This window comes from Neofelis nebulosa, chromosome 14, assembly GCF_028018385.1.
Source record: "Neofelis nebulosa isolate mNeoNeb1 chromosome 14, mNeoNeb1.pri, whole genome shotgun sequence".
NCBI lineage: Eukaryota > Metazoa > Chordata > Mammalia > Carnivora > Felidae > Neofelis > Neofelis nebulosa.
In genome coordinates, this window is record NC_080795.1 from 77,778,243 (window position 1) to 77,794,250 (window position 16,008).

The 16,008-nt window shown below is 40.8% G+C and overlaps 1 long non-coding RNA gene across 1 annotated transcript; it reads right to left on the reverse strand.

The window, feature by feature from the left end:
* Positions 1 to 968: 968 nt before the first annotated feature.
* LOC131495115 (uncharacterized) lies at positions 969 to 14,351 on the reverse strand. The gene is made up of 4 exons (XR_009253775.1): positions 14,220 to 14,351; positions 12,028 to 12,176; positions 5,051 to 5,193; positions 969 to 1,049 (listed from the first exon to the last, which is right to left on the reverse strand). It is a non-coding gene; the product is annotated as an uncharacterized LOC131495115 (long non-coding RNA).
* Positions 14,352 to 16,008: the final 1,657 nt, after the last annotated feature.

A 16,008-nucleotide genomic window follows, 5' to 3' on the forward strand; every position in this document is an offset into this window, starting at 1 on the left:
AGACATTTGGTCAGAGCCAAGAGAAGGTCATAAGGGGCATTAGAAACAACCACTGTAAGATGTTTCAATGTCACTATATTTGTCATGGGAATTTGGGAGAAAAATTTAGTAGGGGTATGCCATGATTAGCTTGGAATTTAGAAAGTTCATAGTGGTTAAGGAAGATCATGGATTGTAGGAGCAACTTTAACACAAGCTTTAGGAGATAAACAATAGAAATGATAGGAGCTACCTCTTGGCATGGTAGCCGGGTAGATAATGGTGACAGAATACAGGACATATTCTGAAGCCAGAGTTTACAGGACTAGTTTATTGATGTGATGTGTCAGTCATAACAAAGAGGAGAATCACAGATGATTTCCAGTCCATTTATTGTCCTTATTTCCAGCCATGGTTTTCATGGATCTTGATGGAATTGTCCACTTGGTTCTGAAGGAGAAGGGCAACCTGAGCCTTGGCTCTTCCTGAACACCCATGAAGCATTCATCCAGGGTCATTTGCCATGGTGTTTTTCTTGTCTGGTCCTCCCCTGCTGTACTTTTCCTCTGGGGATTCCACATAACCACTCTTCAAAAAATCAGTGCGGCATCACTAACCTACATGGTCCTTTCCAGTGGAAGACACTGATTTAATGAGAGGTGAATGCCATGGACTAGTCCAGAAGATGGGATATCTTGTGTAGCAAAGCCTAAGCAGTATACAGGAAATACTTCTGTTTGTTGGGATGTACATCCTGTGATTTTAGGTCAGGGGCAGAAACTGAGGAAAGTCCACATCTTTCTATCTTCCTTCAATGTTACAGGTTATCCCTATGCAGATATCAAATAAATACACACACTACGATGCATGTGTTTACTATTCTTGGTTCTGCTAGTCTCTAATCTGTACATCTCCTTTAATGGTATGTGATTTCATTTTAACATATCATGCATATATTTTATTGAAAAGATAAGAAATCCTGAATCAAAGTCTTCACTGAGATTTCTGGGGGCAGTTTCTTTGTGTTATGCAACTCTGAACCCCATGAAGCACCTAAAATAAAGGCTAACCTGGCATAAAGAAAACACACAGTAAATAATTATTTGCTTTAATAAGTTGTTAGGGTCTGCTAAAATTATTATCTGCATTAATTAAATATCAGCATACTAGCCAAATTTGGAAGAGAGCACATCTAAAATACATTGCATTTCCTGATTCTCTAATTAAAAATAATTATTCACTCAGTGCAGAGACAGACGAATACAAAATCTAATTTTAATTAAAACCAGTGGAAGTGCATGTGTGTAAAAGTGGACTGGCTTTGGAAAGATGACTTTGAATTTTAAATAGAAAAACTAAATGAAATGTGTTATTACTCTTCTGGTGATAAAATACATACACTTGTAGTCAGGAAATAAGTTTTTAAAATTACCCTATTTTTTTTATCTCCATGGATATTTTGATTTGTAAGCAGTCTTACTACAAGGAATATCTGGTATCTGATATTCTTCTAGATTTTGTATTTTTTTCTTTACTTGATGTTGCGCCATCTTTCTCTGTGTATTACATTATCTGATTTTTATAACAACCGTGTTAGGTAAATCAGAAAGTATCTTTGTCCTCATTTTATATGAAACTGACTTATCCAAGGTTAACATGGAATGGAAGGGGCAGAGCCAGGACATTAATCTTATAATCCTGGGGGAATTTCCTCCCCTTAACTCTTTTACATTTTATGTGACGCCATAGCAGGTACCCCAGCTTTTTCAAGACATTTAGATAATCTGTGTCACTGTTCCCACTAGAATTTTCTTGGTACATACATACTTGAAGTATGTTTTTGCATGGGAAACTATGGTGACCATAATATATTACTGAGAAATAGCATTCATTTAATTAGATAACTTTCCCCCCCTAAAATCATGGATTGAGAAACTACAATGTTATAAGCATCACAGAATAATCAGATACAACTTCATTTTTTAAAAAAAAGCAAAGTCGGGGGACTTATAAACGAGTGTCGTTGATCTCAGTTGACCAACTGATTTTTCTTGTTTCACTTGGAGAAATGCTTTCTACATAATTCTGCAGAAAAGACTAACAATTTAACGTATCAGCAGCTCCATGAGATAAGCTGTAACCTTTGAATAATCATCCTGTCACCTGGGTCCTCAATGCTCGAATGCTAGAAATATTAACAAAGATTTAATTTCCACATTAAAATTCTTTTTTAAATAGTTTAATATTTCATTCTATCAATTTGAAAAGATTAATATTTACTAGGATCTGCTTTATCTTGAAATCCAATACACTGTGTTCTAAGGACATTATAATTTAGTTGCATTTGACATGCTCTGAGAAGGGCATAGATTAAATCCCTTATGTCTGGCATTAAACATTAGGAAAGTGGCTGATATTTCTGAGGAAGAAGAATACCTATTTATGATTTGTTATTAAAAGAATAGTAATTTACAAATGCATTCCTGTTGTCTGGGAAAACATAGAGAAATAGCATAGGATAAGGCTTCCGCTGAATCATGGGAGCTGTGAAAGCAGATAGGCTTTCAAACCCACCCTTAGAAGATGCTGCTTCTTACTTCTTGCCCATCCTGTGGCTGAGGGGATGGGCTGAGCGATTTCAGAGTTGGGACCTTGTAAGGTCTGCTGTATGGGAACTGGGAAGACCATTGCCTTGGCATCAATCTTTCTTCCTCTTGGTGACAAGCACGCCCTGTGAATACCACCACCATGCCTTCCCAGGAAACCTTATGATTAAGAATCTCTTTCCTCCTCACTCTTCTTGGAGATCCTCTGAACAGGTTAATGCTACCTGTGTACTTTTAGGCAGTTGGAGGACGTTCGTTGAGTGAGTTATGAATGAGTGGAGTAAAAGTCCTTTTAAGACTAAGACTGTTTTAAGTATCTATTCCATTCCCATCATTGGATGAAAATACTAATGTAAGAGTACCTGTATCAAGCATTTGTTTAGTTACAAGACAAACAAAACCCACCATAAAGAAAAGTCTTGAATCAGTACCTGAAGTATAGAAGGCACGCAAAGTTCTCTTATTATTTTTCAAAGGACAACAGGAGCCAGTGTGGGCTCTGAGTGTCGAGGATAACAGGGGAGAACAGACTCAACAAATGGGAAGGAGGGAGAGAAGCGCGTACTACAGGCACCTTTGCTGAGCGCATCTGCAGGTGGGTCTCAACTGTGCCGCAGAAAATTGTTGCAAACCCTGCTCTGAAGTCAAGAATCTTTGATTCTAAAATGCATTCAGTAATCTTGGCACTGAATCTCTCTAGGATTCAGTTTTGGGTTTAGTTTGGTTTAAGTTTTTGGTTTTTATTGTTTTCATATGTTGAAAGAAGAAAGGATTGGGTTAAAATCTACCCTTGAACAACATGAGGGTTTGGGGCATCAGTGCCCCACACTGTTGAAAATCCACATGTAACTTTTGACTCTCCGAAAACTCAACTTCTAATAGCTTCCTGTTGACCAGAAGCCTTATCAAGACCGTAAACAGTCAATTAACACACATTCTGTATATTGTATGTATTATAAGAAAATTATAAGGACAAGGAAATACTTTTGCAAGACTGAACTGTACTTATTGGGAAAAACATCCATGTATAAGTGGAGTGATGCAGTTCAAACCTGTGTTGTTGAAGGTCAATTGTTTTTTCAAAATCTTTTTCTAGTTTAAATCTCCAATTCACTTTATTTTAATTGAATTCAGCAGTTCTTGGTATGATTCTTTTTAATCTACCTCAGGTTACAATAGAAAATGTGTCTTGAAGTACATTAGAAAGATATGGTAGTCAGCTGGAGACACAGGACACGTACTTAATTAGTATCATGCAGTATAAGGACCTGCAAAAGCCATAGACACAGAACCTGCAGCTCTTCATTATAGCCAAGTTGCTCCTTGTACAAGGCGCCCTGGCAAGGCTGCCCAGAGACGATGATGTCAGATATTGAGGCTGATTGCTGACCTTGGGGACATCATGGGCAAATGTACAGTGGTTCAAAATATAAGCTTTTTCCCCTCAATAACGGGTTATATGTTGGGGTGCCTGGGTTGGCTCAGTCAGTTGAGCATCTGACTTCAGCTCAGGTCAATGATCTCATGGTTCATGGGTTTGAGCCCCACGTTGGGCTCTGTACTGACAGCTCAGAGCCTGGAGCCTGCCTCAGATTCTGTGTCTCCCTCTCTCTCTGCCGCTCCCCTGTTAGCACGCTGTCTCTCTCTCTCAAAAATAAATAAACATGAAAAAAATTTTTTTAAAAAGGGTTATGTTATGTACCTACTACACCACACACACACACACACACACACACACACACACACACACACACATATTTGGGTAAGCCCTGAGCTATGCGCCTCAAGTTCAGAAAATGCCAATTAAACTCTGTACATCTAGTGGCCATGGGTCATGGTAAGTAGTGTGATAAAACAAAATTGGAAAAGTACCTTGATCCCACATTTTGAAAGGCCTTGGATGAATGATACAAGTTTTGGATTTTATGTAGTAAATAATAGAGAACCAATGATGTTACTTGTGCAGGTAGTGAAATAACTTATTTCGAAAGATGATTCTTGTTTCAGTGTGGGAGCCATACATTAGGGGTTAGAAAGATTAGAGTCAGGAAGCCCTTGATGAACATAGTTTAAAAAGATGAAATTAAAATTAAACCTCTTCCTGGAATCATATCTCTCTTCTAATATTGGCCACAAAATCCCTTCTCCTGGACATAATTTTGATTTGTGATTTAACTTAAGACATATGACAAAACGTTACTATTGACTGCATAATGCATGTCACTTCCTCAAAAAATTCGGTATGTCCTTTTAAGATTATTCTAGGAGAGTTACCATATCTTTCTTGTAGTTCTTCCACTTATTTTTTCTGATAATATCTGCTGTCCATCGAGTTCACTTTTTCCCCATAAATTATTGCTTAAAGTATTACTTACTGAGCACTTCCTATGGATTAAAAACAATGTTCAACATTTTGCATATATTACCACATTAATCCTCACAATAAACCTTTGGGCATTCCTTACCAGTTAGAGAGAAGGAAACAGAGAAGACACAAAAGCTTATGTAACTTGACCAAGGTCCCAAACTCTTTACAAGTGAGTGAAGTCCAAAGACCATGTTCTTTCCAGAAGATCCATGATTTCTTCCTCCTCAGAGCCAGACCCAACTAAAACAGACAAAGGAAATCATATTTTAAGTCAAAAAATTTTCAATATGTAATACTCTCTTGATCTCTCTCACATGCACATGCACGCACACACACGCACGCGCACACACACACATACACACACATACACACAGAGGGTGTATGTCTTTATGAGACAATTTACGTACGCTTTTAGTGTTCTTATTATAAAATGGCGCCAACAGTGTCGTAGACTCTGGGTCTGGAGTTCTCTCTTGTCCAGCAAGAGAGTGGATGCAGGATTAAAATGCGAGAGAGGCTAATGTCAAGGAGGAGACAAGAGCCCCGAGTAAGGGTCCTTGCTCCGTTTTTATTAAGATCAGAAGTCTAACAAGCATGATGGATGTGCACAAAGAGACAACGAAACCATGGACATTAACTCATGGGCATGAGGGAATTGTGAGGGGGTATTGAAGACATGTGTTGTTAGGGGTTTGGGTCAATACAAAACAAAGTTCAGAGTCAGAGAGGGGACTGAAAAATACCTAGCATGTTCTAATATGATATATAAAACAGATTAATGCCAATTCAAACAGAAATCAGGTCTTTGGAAAACAGGAATAATAAAATGCACTGCCCGAGAGGACGAGCCAGGCACCAAATTAGTCTCGAAATTTCTTGGTTACCATGGCAAAAAGTAAAGTTGGCTAAATAATTCTGATTATCAGGAAGGAAGACACCTACCTAAAATTTTTCCTGGCACCTAATTATAAAGACATGTCACAAAGGGGGCCTGTCAGATGCCAAATTCAGAGGAACATCTCTTTAGAAAATTAGAGGCTCTGAGGCACAGTCAGCCCGTGGGCTTCAGAGATCTGATCCCAGCACATCTGTGGGAATCCTTTGATACCAAGTGCATCCCCTCTCTAGCCCCCAAATTAGCCTTCGCCTTGACTTATGAAACATTTGCCACCCCCACATCTTCCTCACATGCATTACTCCTCGTACTTAATCCACTTAGATTTTTTAAGGGGTTCAACTTCCACAACCTCTGTGATCCTGTCCAGATTCTCCCAGTATTCCTCTGTCTCCTGACTCAGGCATCTGACTTCCTTCTACTGAGGACACAGATTGCAAATATGTGCTGAGTTTATTTGTGTAGCTGTCTCCTTGGCAACTCTGACATTTTCATATTCAGTGCTATGTCCCCCAAACCCAGTACATTGCCTGTCACAGAGCAGGTGCTCAGGAAAGGTAGTGAATATGCTGTTGAGGGATCTAGTCTTGTTAACTGCCTGGAATGACACAGGACCCCATAGATGGGACTTAGTCTTATTTAATGGAGAATATACTCGGGAATGAGTCACGAATCGGCTGCCAAAGGATAAATGCAAACTTAGAGACTAATAAGCAGCAGGACCCAAGCTGAGAGGAAATTGCTGTCCTTTATCCTACCTAAAGAGTAAACTTCAGCCTTCTTAGCCTGATATTCAAATCCCTGAATAAAACTCTGAAATCTCTGTTTTGTCTCTTTTCACATTGCTCCTACTTCAACACCTAAGACTCTGGATGGAGCAGACTCATTGCCAAGAAATTTGTATTCTTCTCTGCTTTTTATACCATCTGTTCACACAGCCTTGAAGAATCTTCCTGTTTTTTTATTGTCTGGTATCTTCAGGACATTTAACATGACACCCTCTCTGTGAAGACTTCCTTGATCTTCTGTTAGAATTAACTCCCTCTGGGCTCCTACAGACATTTTGCTTATACTTATGCTTACATTCTCCTTTGGATGTGCCTAATCAGATTTTGTTCTACTAGATTGAAAAATCTTAAAGACAAAAACTAAGTGTTAAGAGAAAAAATCTCCAGGCTTCCTCTCACAGCTCAGTAGCTTTAGCCTTAGAGATTTGCACACAGAAAAAAAAAAAAAACTCTATAAATATTTACTGAATTAATGGATTTCATACCATAGTTGTGGTACTTGGGTTTTTTTCTGCATAATTATTTCATTTATATTACGTACACTTATTGTTTTAAGTGGGACGGTCTGACTAAAACGATTTCGGTGGGGGAGCTGGTGTGCAACCGGGCACCAGAGGCTGGATTATTATCTTCCTCATTAGCTGTGGCTGTGGTCGAGGATGCTTCTCTCCTCTTGGTTTTTCCTCCAAGTCCTGGTCACTTTTTTTGGTTTACATATAGAAAAGCTGTATGTATTCAGTGTATACCACTTGATGAGGTTGTCCATAAGTAAACACCCATGAAACTGTCACTACAACTTATACGTCCATCATCTCTAGAAATTTCCTCCTGCCCTCTTTATCATTAGCAGCAGCAGCAGCAGCTTATTTGTGATAAGAAATTTTTTGTGTAGGTGATAAGAAAATTTAGCATAAGATATATCCTGTTAGCAAAATTTAAAACATACGAGTTAATGTTTAGGCACCATCTGTACAGTAGATCTCTAGAATTCTGCTCACTTTCTTTCTTTTTTAAGTTTATTTATTTATTTTTTGAGAGACAGTGCAAGCAGGGGAGGGGCAGAGAGAGAGGGGGAGAGAGAGAGAAAGAGAGAGAGAGAATCCCAAGCAGGCTCTGTATTCTTAGTGGGAGCTCAATTCTGGTTTCAGACTCATGAACCGTGAGATCATGACCTGAGCCAAAATCAGGAGTCGGATGCTCAACCAACGGAGCCAACTGGGTGCCCCAGTTGTGCTCTTATTCAGTCTTCTTGGAAGCACCTTTTCCTCTGCTGGGCCCTTGATATTGGTTTATTTTGTGGCTCTCATATTTGTTCCTCACTTGATATACACTTTCTGGATGATCACTTTCTTTCTTCTATTATTACTCCCTTTTCTGGCTGCAAATTAATATGAAATACTACTTTGGTTTCCTGGGTGAAAACAAAAGAAATTAAAAGAAACAAAAAGTAAATAAATAAATAGAGAAGGGAAGGGAATAATACCAAGACAAGGCAGGGATGTAGGCTTAAGAGAATTCATCTTTCAAGACAGAATGTCAGTCGATACCCAGGACGGACCTGGAACCAGAAAATGAATTCATGTTGGAAGCCTAATTGTGTATCATTCTCCCTCCATTTCTTTCCCATTTCTCTTTTTATATATGATTTATTCTCTTTCACTGATTGCAGTTCGTGCAGAAGAAATTGGCATTCACAGCTCCTTAGCTTATCCTTTTTACACATCCAGCCACACTGAACATCTGACTTTCTCTTTGGATCCGCTCCTCATTCTTTAATTTTTTTTTAACATTTATTTATTTTTAGAGACAGAGAGAGGCAGGGCATGAGCAGGGGAGGGGGGGAGAGAGAGAGAGAGACACAGAATCCGAAGGAGGCTCCAGGCTCTGAGCTGTTTGTTAGCACAGAGCCGGACACGGGGCCCGAACCCATGAACCGCAAGACCATGACCCGAGCCAAAGTCGGACGCTCAACCGACTGAGCCACCCGGGTGCCCCAAGATCTACTCCTCATTCTTAAGGGAAAAGACTCTGGCATAGCCCAGAATGGCTGCCCACTTGTCCAATCAATCCTGGCCAGGCTCACAGGCTCATCCTACATGCAAGGGTGCTGGAAACCCACTCCTGTGGACTTGAAATACTTAAGGAATCCTGCTTAGCTAGGTAGACAGTCCAAAATTGCTGTGGCTCTAGTAGTTTCTGTTCTCATTCTTGGGCTGGTATCACTCATCACTGGTTGTTAGCACAAACTCATCAACTCATCATGTCAATCTCCCGGGTATTTTAACTGAGGTATCCTATGTTCACATAAACCTCAGTATCTAAAGTGCACCTCAATTTCTATTCTCTAACTTGTTCTCTTGCTCTGATCTAACCAAGAAATCAGGAGATTAAATTCTTTCTCATTTTTAAATCTATCCACTTGATTACAAGTTTCTTAATGTATACATATGATGTATAGAGTGTATATAATGTCCATTTGTTTCTTTGAGTTCCCAGCATTAGGCCACCGTAATTTCTAACTTAAATTCAATAGTAAAATGCATTCTCCCTTCCTCCAATTTCTTTGCTTTGACGTATTTGCAAATTTTTAGTATATATGCTTTAGAGCAATTTTTTAAAAGCTAAAGTTATTTGCAGCTGAAAGCCGCAATGCATTTTCTCATCATTGTGTTGGCTCTTTGTAATAGTCCTTTGAAGAAGGTAGGAAAGAAACTCTGTTTTATAGAGAAAAAACACTCCAGTCTCTGAGAGATGAGCTGGCTGACAGGCATATGGCTTGTTAAAGGTGAGCACAGGTGTGCAAACAACACCTTGATGATATAGCACATCAAAAATGTGGTTGGCTTAGGTGTGGAGTTTCTGAAGGGGGTGGGTACTGGAAGAAAGCAGGAGATTCATTATCAATAAAAATTATGCAACCTCGGGAGGTGTACCCGACAATGTTAAATTTTGGTGTGGCCTACAACCTGACGGATGTTTAAATGGCTGGTGAGGATGTTTTCTACTAGGGATTTGCATAAGACTCAAATAAGTCAATGATCCTAAATTCTAAGAACAGTTCTTTCCTCACATTAATTGTCAGAAGCAGTTAGCTTAAACTTAGAATCGTTTCACTATAGTCTGTGATACTCCATTAACCTTATAGGTTACCTTAGGCACTCATCTGAACTTTTTAGAATTTTCCTTGTTTTTTTTTTCCCAAATGGAGATGTTGGTGGAGCTGTCTCCCATAACCCACTCCACTCTTACCTTGCATGGTTCCATTTTGACATTCAGCTAATAAAGTATAGGTGTTAGATAAGAGGTGACTTTTTCTTTTCAAAATGACTCATTTTTCCTGATAAATGATTTATCCAACCTAGTTCCCAAGAAGAGTTTTTATTTCAGGCTGATGATGTACAGCATGCATTTTACCAGTAATATAAGTTTCAATAGTTAATGAGCTATGGCTATTTCTAAGAGTGATATATCTCTGTCTTTCCACAGCTTCAGTAAGAGCACCTTGCTGTAATTCAGCCATACTTAAAACTAAGGTGGCCCCCTTTTCATTCAAAGCAAAATATCTGAAGCCTCAAATTCTAATAGAAATTGGCTGGCGGTTGGAGTTATTTGTAATTACGTATGTCACTTTTGACTCATAAAGCTCATCGCAATATGAAACCAATATTAGTAAACCTTGTTCCGACTTAGAATAAATGAAGAGAAACACTGCGTGTCCCAAGCCCCGGATCTTTAGCTCAGATCAATGCACACACAAATTATGTAGCTGGCAATTGATAAAATAGGGTGGTAGGTGGCCAACAGGTCCCAGTTCCGGACAGAACATGGAATGAATCATCTTTTCTCGGCCTGCCTTTTTGACCTGTTCCTTTCTCCCTGTTCTTTGTTTATCTCTCTTATAACTTCTGTTTCCAGATAATACATTCCTTCTTTGGACCTGACGGCATGTTTGGCTTTTCTGGTGTGATCATATGTTCTCTGTCCTGTGCCCAGTTTTGTTTTCCTAATCATCTGAGGACATTACTCTGGCTGTTGAACCTTGCAATAGAAATCGCCCCTGGTACCGGTCAGCTTGGCGAGCTTTGTGCCGTGCATTCTATAACCCACGGAAAGAGGATTTGGTGACCATAGTACTTTAATCCTGTTGTCTGTGTCAATGAGATAATGTATCTGAGAACACTTGTAAACGACAGGGAATTAGTCAATTATTTGATTTGTAAAACCATCTTTGACTTTACTAAATACATAGATGTATGTATGAGTATATATGTGTGCATACATGCACGTGTATATGGACATGCATATTTCTGTGTGTGTGTGTGTGCATATTCATGTACACGTGTGTCCACGGCTAGGTTTATGTGTATGCTTTATTCTACATGCACACGCAAATAATTACGTGCACATTTGTATGCATATGTTCTGTATGTATATGTGCATGTGTTTATATTTGTGTTTTTGTATGTGTGCGTGTCACAAATTTACTGAGTGTACCGGACCTTTCCTTGCTGAACAACTATTACTTGCCCATTTAACCTCAGCCTTGACCCACATTAAGAGTACGTCTGTTCATTTCTTGGTCTCCTGTCTCTGCATATCTGTTCTCTCCAGAGATGGGACTACATAATTCCCACATGGAGACAATCCTGCCCATTCTCTAAGAGAGGTCCCGTGGGGGGTGAGGGTTTTTAACATTTACTTCTCTCAGACAGAACGTTTGATGTTCCTGACAATATTTGAGCAATTCCACATCCAATTTGGAGTACCTGGCTTCTTGCCCTGTCACCACATATTTCCAAACCTTTACCTCAGTTTTCACTGACATCAGAATTTTCCCTCTGGCCAGCCCAACCCTGGCCTGTGGCTGGAAACAGCCCTTCCATGAGAACCACACTCCTGCTACTTGCCTTTATGACCACACATCACCAGCTCGGGGTTTTCTAACGTCACTGCCTGTCTGACATTGAATGTTCTTGACACTGACAGTAACCTGTTATTTAACCCTTGAGACAGCAGTGGTCAAAAACATCAGGATCTCTTTGCTTCCAGCAGATACATTTTAAGATTTTTTGAAAAAGGCAACTAATACTAGGAAGGGTGAGATCGTTGTTTGGCCTGGTTTCCTCTGACCCACAACCAGATCCTGGTGAGATCATTATCATTCTTGGGTGAATCCAATGGGGAAATGATGAAAAATTAGATAGAATTCAGAGATGAAGACTGCCCAACAGATGAGTTGAAGGTGTTGAGTACGTATTTACTTGGACGTTTAAATAATGCTGGAAATACAGTGATTTGGCATTCTACTGTTGCAGAAATGACTATGCTACATCTCGAATATTCCTCCAGGGTCTTTATTCTACTGCTTAAAAGGTTTCTTCTGAGCCTTACCTGCTACACAAGAAGGGGTTGCCCTGCTTCTGAAAATCTGTCTGGATCCTGAAATGTGACTGTTGCCTATTACTTTCGACAATCTGGATGTGTTGGTGGGAGCGATATCCAAGCCACTTCTCCGGAATCTGAAATTTCCCCAGGCTTTTCTGCAAAATAAGAAAAAAAATGAACCCATAATAACAGAAACAAGAAACACTAAGAACGAAAATTTGAAGGCCTTACAAAACAATCAAAAATGTTTTCAGAAACATGCACACAATTCCAGCCACACAGCGATTGGAGGGGCTCCTCTCCTTACATGGGGACAAGGTGTCTAACCCCAGGGAGTCCAAAGCCTCTTCAAGCTCCAGTGGCCTCAGTTATAAATTTGGGATCATCACAGGTACCTTTTTTTCAAAGCAGACAATTTCTTGTGCTTTTGCATCTCTAATTATGCAATTCCTCCCGACTTCCTCTAATAAGAGGAAAAGGCAGAAGTAGGAAGATTAGAATGCTTCTTTCCTGCCCAAGTTCAAATCAGACTCTGGTGTGCTTATTATCCTCATTGCCACAACCTGGGCGAGCTGTTCCATGAGGCACAGTGGAATCCGTTCATGCTCACCAGGAAGAAGGAAATAAACACAAGAATACAGACCACACTTCTTTCTCTTTTTCTTCTTTGGGCCATCAATCATTGCTCATTTCCTCCTGTGGCCCCACTCACCTCCCCTCAACCCCCCCACACCCATACTTTATCCTTTATTCTTAGTCTGCTGACTGCAAAGCTACTGGCCAGGCTGCCTTCTGCTCATTCCTAGGGGTAGATGCCTCTTCTGTGTGGTCTCCTAACAATGTGTGCTCAGCTCCCATACCCTTAACCCACTGCATTGTGTTTCCATGTTTTGTTCTATCTCCACCACCACATGCTGCTTCTGGGTATAACGTGTGTTCTTTTCACTATTTCAATTGCCTTACAAAGGAATACACATAGTAGGCATTAAAGATGAGTTGTTGGTGGAATTCGTGAACACACACAGAAACATGCACATATACACGTGTCAGTTCTTTTTTTAATTTTTTTTTCAACGTTTTTAATTTATTTTTGGGACAGAGAGAGACAGAGCATGAACGGGGGAGGGGCAGAGAGAGAGGGAGACACAGAATCAGAAAGAGGCTCCAGGCTCCGAGCCGTCAGCCCAGAGCCCAACGCGGGGCTCGAACTCACGGACCGCGAGATCGTGACCTGGCTGAAGTCGGACGCTTAACCGACTGCGCCACCCAGGCGCCCCATACACATGTCAGTTCTTACACGATACGAATGGAAGCTATAAAGTTATAACTATCCTTGGTTTGGATTTCTTCACTGATGGAAAAAGCAAGACCTCATAGAGGGTCATCCTCATTTGTGAATGGCCGTCGTTATGACAAGTTTTCTTTATGCACTGAGACAAAATATTCCTTCCAGTAGCATTCACAAGAGATCGTAGTGCTGTTTTCTGGGTTCATATGCGATGACTAGATCTTATTCTACAAGATTAAAATTAACAGCTATGCTACATGTTATAATTTAGGAACCCTCTTTTTTTACATAGTATCATTAAATTGTGAAAACTTTTGTGTGATAGATTTCATTGATGTCCACATCATCAGTAGGGGTCTGATTAGGAGATAGAAGCCATGTTGGTTATTTTAAGAGAGGAAAATGAATATACTAATTGTTAACCATGTTTTGAGGACCTGGAAAGACAAAACAGGAACAAATGAAGAAGTTGGAATTATTAACACTTAGAGTTCGGAGGAGGGGGCACCTGGGTGGCTCAGTCCGTTAAGCCTCCCATTCTTAGTATTGGCTCAGGTCATGATCTCAGGGTTGGTGGGGTGGAGCCTCCCATCAGACTCTGTGCTGAGAGCCTACTTGGAATTCTGTCTCTCTCTCCCTGTCTCTCTCTCTCTCTCTCTGTCCCTTCCCTGCTCTCTCTCTCAAAATAAATAAACATTTAAAAAAAGAAGTTCAGAGGAGGAAGGCTGCCGAGCAGGACTCAGATGTCTGAGCAGAGAGAGCTGGTCAGTTAGTGTGGGCGTCTCAAGGGGCAGACAGGTAATGAGGGTGGGAAACACTGACAACTGGAAGAGACTGCTTACTTCTGGGTGAAGAGCCATTGCTTTAGGGATACACACAAACACAGGAAGCAAAACCAGAAACAACGGACCTGGAAGAATGCGGTCAGGGGGCTCCCCCAGTCTTCCAGCCTGTATCAAGCACCCCCTTGTGGCAGATGGTGAAATGAAGCCAGCTTCCAAGACCGGTGTCATGGGCCAAGCAGTAGCTCAACACCAAGGAAACAGTATAAAAGGGTGGGTGTGCTGCCTAGAGACAACAGCGTAGCAACTGGCACGCTCATTCTGTGTTCCAGAGCATCGAACATAGAGGCTCATCAAGAATATTCCCATAGACAATCCAATTAGTAGCAGGTGCAAGATGGACTTGGATTTCTGTCTGTCTTCTCCAGATGCAGTGCCAGATTATTAAAGCATTCCTCATCTTTCACATCAGGGAAAATGTGTGTGTGTGTGTGTGTGTGTGCGCGCGCGCGTGCACGCGCGTGTTGGGCACTAGGTACAGTAATGATATGGAAATTTAAAAACTAGGGTTTGTGTTTGTTGACAGTATCGAGTGCTCACTAAAGATACATTATCTTTCTGAGCCTCAATTTCTGCACCTGCAAATGCACATACTGGGCTTTCTATACAAAAAAGATAAAGTCATTCAGTGAATAAATATTGCATATTCACGATGTGCAGAATGCAGTGCCATGGGGACAAAATCAAAAAGGACAACCAAGGTCGCCCTCTCCAGAGGTTAGAATCTAGTGGGGTCAACAGAATCAAGGAAACAGCCATACAAAGTGTATAGAGTAAATAGGAGATATGATTTCAGTTGAGTTCGTTGCTTTGGCAGAAAAGCCCAGGCTCACAAAATCATATAGAGCAAAGGATCCTGACTTGGAGTGCAGTCAGGGCACACGTCCTGGGGGAGGTAAACAGGAGTTGGAGGTGGGATAGGAGAAATATGGGGGAGAAGTAGCCCAGTGCGGGAGGGAGCAAGGCTCGTTCAAAGACCTGAAAGAGGGACCATGGGGCTGGGTTGGGAGATAGAGATGAGACTAGAGAGAGAGAGAGAGGCAGCAGCCAGAACCTTGAGTTGATAAAGGTGAGAGAGCTTTATAAACCACGAAGTGCCCATAAAAAGTATGTATGATTATTGTTCCTGATATTAAAACAAACAAACAAACAAACAAAAAACAGGGGGAAAAAAAACAAAACAAAAAACTACCTGGGTTTTTTTTTCCACTCTCTGGCATTTAGAAAGTGGGTGGTTGGAATCACAAGGAAAGGCTGAAACTGGCCAGAAATCAGAAGCATGAACATTCAGGAAAACCGTGTGTGTCTCCCCCACATCAAAGGCTCCTGTCCACCCACCGCGTTGACAAACCTACGTGCAGACGGAGACCCACGCTAACACCTTACCGTATAAGGTCTTTCAGCAGATATTTAAAATGTAATAATAATGTGGGCTTAAAAGGTTCGATTGCTTGATCACAGTAGCTTGTTAATTAAAGGTGCAAAGAGGGGAAATTTGCACCTGAGGGAGAAATAGGATTAGTTTGCAGGAGAAATCAGATTAGTGTTCCTGGCAGCAGGCCAATTGCCAAGGAAGAGCACAGAATCTCAGGAGAAATGGAATCTATCTTTCCAAGTGCTCTGTGGGAGGACAGGCCTCCCCTCCACATGTCCAAGGGCAGGGGAGGAATAAACCCACTCTGACCGCTCACCCCTGCCCTTGACTGGTTTCCCCAATATTAAATGTGCGACTTGCTAATTGCTCTCGGTGGAGATGCCTGTGTTTGAAATTCATTTGGCTGAGAAGTATGTGTGGCTGTGGAATCTCAGGCAGCACATGATTAATGAGGAGGGCAGGGTTTTCACATCCTCTGTTGG